Below are 5767 nucleotides of genomic sequence, written 5' to 3' on the forward strand. Positions count from 1 at the left end.
TGAAAGGGGACTAAATCCCTCGAACCCTTTTATCCCGATTTGTAATACCAACCGGGATAAAAGGGGGTCTTTTATCCCGGTTGGTGTTTCCAACCGGGATAAAAGGGTCCCCCACGAGTTAATACAAAAGGATTGCATCCCCTATATAGTTAGATGTGCTGTGTAGGTGGGATGGTAAGGAAGCTACGCGCGAGGCTGGAGGTCGTGGGTTCGAATCCCACGCAGCGCGCACGCGCATATTTCGCATGAAAAATCGTGTGACTTGTGACATGCGACGTGCGCGTGTGGGGGGCCTCCCAGGATTTCTTATAGTTTTTTTTGCAGCACCTGGAGTGGTGACCCGTTTTATCCCGGTTGGTATTGGTTGGTAATACCAACCGGGATAAAATGTGGTCTTTAGTCCCGGTTGAGTGACCCGGGACAAAAGACCTCTCTTTTGTCTCGATTGGTTTATCCCGGATGGATTTTTAGGAGATTTGCACCCTACCAACTGGGACTAATACCGAGTTCTCTACCAGTATTTCTTTATGAAGGTAATGGTTATTATGACGTGGAGTATACATATGGACATCCAGAAATAATCTCATCTTCGACAACCAGATGCCTACAGTTCAGAGATGCAAAGACATTTTCAAGAAAGAATTTCCTATGGTTATCCATGGAGCAAAGAAGAAATACCACCCTAGTATAGATATCTGGCTATCTTTGTTGTAATTTCTTTTCTTCCTTTTCTCTTTGTACATTTTCCTATTTTTATTAATATATAACCAATAGGAGCTTGCCCCTCCTGTTCAAAAAAAAAAGAAACTGGCCGCCTCAGGCCTAGCAAGCAGCAGGGGCCTTGAGCCCGCAACATATCTACAGATCTACTACTCTATACTGAAGTGCCTCGAATCAGCGCAAGCTGAGGGGGTCAGGCCTTTTGTACCTGTTTCACGTACGCAGTCGCTGGCAGGTGGGCCAGCAACCACAACCATCTTTTTTTACGTCCTATAGCATTTGACACAATGCTCCTATCTAGCACGTTCCTCTTCTTGGGCTACAACGGATATTTTATGGGTCTTTAGCAAAATTTGTCAACAGCAGGCTTTTCACACCCTTATATCATCATAACACTCCATACTTCAAGCATTTAAGGCAGCTTGTGAATATATGAAAAAAATAGTCCCTCTGTTCCAAGAAGAATGTAATTACAATTTTATCCTAAGTCGAACTAGGGTAACTAATTTTAAAGAGAAGAGTATAACATTATAACACCAAATAAATATAGTTAGATTCATCATTAGATATTTTCAAAGTACATTATTTGGTGTTATTAATAAATATTGATAATATTTTCTCTAATTTTTGTTTGAAGAAACAGGAGGGGCAAGTCCCTAATGATTAATTATATTAAAAGGAAAGAACAACAATACATGTGCATGAAATAAAAAATAAAGAAAAAAAGAAAAGTAAGAGGAAAAAAGGGTAGTTTGAGTTAGGGCAAGACAAGAATTGCATTTTTAGATAGAGGAAATGTATAATACTCCCAGATTTTTTTTAGAAAATGGAAATATATCCATCCCCTGGGATCAACGCACAGCCAAGTTCTTACAGAGTCTTCATCTTAATTGCTGATCATAAAAAATAAAAGGAGAAAGAGTACTCAAATGAGAAAAATAGTCTTAAGCAATGTTTAATATTTCTTATCCATCCATTCTTAACTTAAAATTCCCCATGCCTCCATTGATGTGCTATCAAACGGATGGTCTCCTTTATGTCCTCATGCCACGTTAAGAAATAGCGACCAATATGTTCCTTGAAGGTAACCTCCCAAGCGAATAAAGATCACCCACGAGCAGCTGAGCATGAACAGGGAATGCTGAAACACCAGATGGATCTCCATTTACTATAAGAGTAAATTGTCCCATTTAATACGGATTCCATATAAGGTGGGAAATTGTAGCCTATTCATTGTCATCCCATCTTGTGAGGACCAGCAATTGGAGTCCCGCCATGAGGGCCACCCGGGCCGGTACCCGGGCCTACACCCTGCAGTAATGGGTATAATGTGTTAGATGAGACTGTTAAATGACAATTTTCAGTCCTTACATTACAATTCACAAAATATTTATTTGGAAGCATTGTACGTCTCGAGTACAAGTTGGGATGATTCCAATGGTTAATTGTAGACCTAAAAAACAAATAATATTTGTTGTACGAGAATGGAATTGGTGTAATTGGTTCTACCCTACTGCTGAGTCTCTCGTAACCGGATTATATATGAGTACACTACTTAGGGGCAATTAGTCTCCCTTAGAGACAAGGTAAGTGAGGATTACAGTCAGTTCTAATCTACCATATATAGATATTCCAATGGAGTCTAATATTTGTATACGAAAGGCAGAACCACGCATGCGGCACACGTTACCAAAACTCAAGGGGATGCAAATTTCAGATATTCCTAACAGTTGATGTAGAAAGTGTTAGTGTAATCTGGCCCACGGCCAATAAAATACATGAACTTCATCCGGAAAAAAACACGAACTTCGTAACTACAAATTACTTCTGCGCATGGTATCTTTTTTTTTAAAAAAAATACAATACTGATGCAAAACGCTCCATGCATGCACACTCACCGTTGTAAACTCATGCATATACAGTATTTGTGAGTAGGATAGATAGCGGATAGAGTGGTTTAGTGTTTGTTTTTGGGGTTGTTATCTTTTTTTCCACTAAGGGTCAAACCCGAATTTCATTACTTTACAAAGTCTGTCCAGTCAACCTAGAGTTCAGAAAGAAAAGACAAACTACTTAAAGATACCGAGATAACTCGGCACACAGGGCCTGTCACCTGTGTCACAGGAATTAACAGAGTTATATGTGCAGTTTAATTATTTGACAGTTCACAAAAATTGCAAGCAGAATATCTAAGGAATTTTTTTATTATGCACATACCGAAGGGGCCGGTCGACCGAACGACAGTTGAAGACAAAATAACATCAACAATGCGATTACGATGGCAGCAAGTTGGAGCAGATGATGCATCTGGGTGCTTCTGTGTGCGGAGAACACCATCCTATCTTACACTATGTGTTGGGAATGCTTTCGTTTGTTTGTAAGTTATTAAGGTAGAACAACTCCAGGCACCTATATATAAGCACTCTTACCGTGTGCTGTACGTGATGGCGCCATTTACCCACTCCCATTCACACGATGGCGCCGACTACAATGATGGCCTCAGACGGTGAGAAAACAAGAAAACGCGTCCTGACACGGAGACTTGTGATTGGCCGGGAGAGACGACTCGCGTTCACGACCGAGTTCATTCCATGCATGTGTCAAGTACAAACTTTTGTCGAGGAGGACACGTGTTTTCTGCATCTCCTCCCAGACAACGACAATGTACTTACTACTTAGCCAGGCGTGGTTTGTAGATGTACAATGGAAAAGCTTCCCCGGGAATAAAAGAACCCGACAGATAGAGATTTCTCGCCAAACACGCAGCCGAAAGTTTTCGCTGCGTGTGCTTTTTTCATTCTGAATTCCTTGTCTCCAATAGTATCGAGCGTGTTGTCAAAATGCCCCCACGATGGTGGATTCCCGGCCCACTTCTCCGGTAGACAAAATGGACATCGATCCTCAACAAAAATGTCACAATAAGTTGGACCCGATGCTAATGCTAACATTAGTCAAGGTCTAAATTTTGTAGTTCCCGGAAGCATTTTAGTCCCTGTTGGTAACACCAAACGGCACTAAAACCAACCCTTTAGTCCCAGTTTGTAATATCAACCCAGTACTATGGAAGAAGTATATTATACTTGTTTTTTCCCCACTAAAGTGCTTGAGAAAGGAAGAAGGCAATAATCTGTGTGGATACTACGTCTGGGAACACATGAATAGTTTTGTGCATGGCAAGGTGCTGTCGTCGCATGATCTAGATGTACGTAAAATAAAACTATTAATAATTATTTATTTTCTAGCTCCTTATATTTAATTGTTTGTGTAACATTCATATATTTTCAAATTACAGATCTGGAAGATTCAAGAAAAACTCTCGGAGAAGGAGAGGATTTTGGCAAATGTGAAGGTCTCATAGGATTACTGGTGGGCGAGGTGATAAATCCCGCGGGAGAATTTTATTACGACGGACGTTCAATAGCCTCACCGAGAAACTTCACAACGGGAGGATCCTAGAATGAATTGGACAAATTATTGTATATATAGTAATTGTATAAATACTAGTTTGATTTGTATAATATACTAAGAATTGTATATATATATATATTTATATATATGTACAAACTGCATAACTTGCATACAATATTAGTATGGAAGCAAATTTGAAAAAAAAAGTCTTAAGGATACGCGCATGCAGGCGCATGCACGTACCCCCTTTAGTCTCTGTTGGTTTTAGTCTCACCGAGACTAAAGGGGATCTTTAGTCCCGGGTGAATGATCCGGTGTAGAGAAGTAGATGGGAAACACCACACACCCTAATGAGGGGGGTGACCTCTATATATATGGCTAATAGGGCTTGGAGTACAAGGAATATCCAAGTGTATAAGGAAAGGATAAATACATCCTAATATACATATATACTTCCTAATACATGCCCGCAGTCGAAGCGGGAGGATCATGAATGCACAGACTGGACCTAAACTCAGTAAACAAAGGACTTGGCAGGCCCTTTGTCATGATGTCCGCGAACTGGTGAGGGATGGCACATGGCGGACCCGAACCTCACCCAAGGCCACCCTCTCACGGACAAAGTGAATGTTAATCTCGATGTGCTTCGTGTGCCAATGATGCACCAGGTTGGCTGTTATGTAGACATCACTCACGTTGTCACAGTAAACAATAATGGCTGAAGCAAGCGGGACATGAAGCTATTGAAGAAGTTGACGCAGCCAGCAACACTTTGCCATAGCATGAGCCAAAGCTCGGTGCTCCACCTCAGCACTAGAATGAGACACCGTGGTCTAGCGCTTGGAGGACCAAGACACCAGATTGTCGTCGAGGTAGACGTAGAAGCTGGAGGTGGAGCGTCTAGAGTCCGGGCAGAGTCGGTGTCGGAGTAGGCAGTTAGAGACTGAACAGGGCCGGTGCCAATGTGAAGCCCGACGGAGAGCGTGCCCTTCACATAGCGCAGGATGTGCTTGATCAGGGCCATGTGGGGTTCGTGCGGGTCATGCATGAAGAGTCACACCTGCTGAACCGCATATGCCAGGTCAGGTCAAGTCAGAGTGAGGTACTGAAGGGTCCCAGCAAGACCCTGATACTCAGACCCGTCCTGGAGCTTGGCGCCGTCATGTGCCAAAAGCTTGGCATGAGTGTCAACGGGAGCCGTTGTAGAGTGACACTCAACCATGCCGGCATGCTGGAGGAGATCCAGGGCGTACTATCGCTGAGATAGGAACAGGCCCTGGGAGGAAAGCATGACGGAGATGCTGAGGAAGTGGTGTAGGTCACCAAGATTCGTCATGGCAAACTCGGAGTGAAGACGCCCCATGATGTGCCGAAGAAGAGTCGAGGATGAGACGGTAAGGATGATGTCGTCGACGTAGAGCAGCAGGTAGGCGATGCTCGGTCGGAGGTGTCAGAGGTGGAGGCAACAAAGCCGAGCTGTCGAAGGAAGGAGGCGAACTGCTGGTACCACACCCTCGGGGCCTGCTTTAGTCGATACAATGACTTCTACAGGACATAGACGTGATCAGGGGTGGCGGGATCGATGAAGCCGGGAGGTTGCTGGCAGTAGATAGTCTCCGTGAGGTGTCCGTGAAGAAAC

The 5767-nt window shown here is 43.2% G+C and overlaps 1 long non-coding RNA gene across 1 annotated transcript; it reads right to left on the reverse strand.

Annotated features, from left to right (window-relative positions):
* Positions 1–1477: 1477 nt before the first annotated feature.
* LOC117847484 (uncharacterized) lies at positions 1478–3352 on the reverse strand. Its single transcript, XR_004638647.2, has 2 exons — positions 2938–3352; positions 1478–2031 (listed from the first exon to the last, which is right to left on the reverse strand). It is a non-coding gene; the product is annotated as an uncharacterized lncRNA (long non-coding RNA).
* Positions 3353–5767: the final 2415 nt, after the last annotated feature.

The sequence above is a fragment of the Setaria viridis genome, chromosome 3 (assembly GCF_005286985.2).
Source record: "Setaria viridis chromosome 3, Setaria_viridis_v4.0, whole genome shotgun sequence".
In the NCBI taxonomy this organism is placed as follows: Eukaryota; Viridiplantae; Streptophyta; class Magnoliopsida; order Poales; family Poaceae; genus Setaria; species Setaria viridis.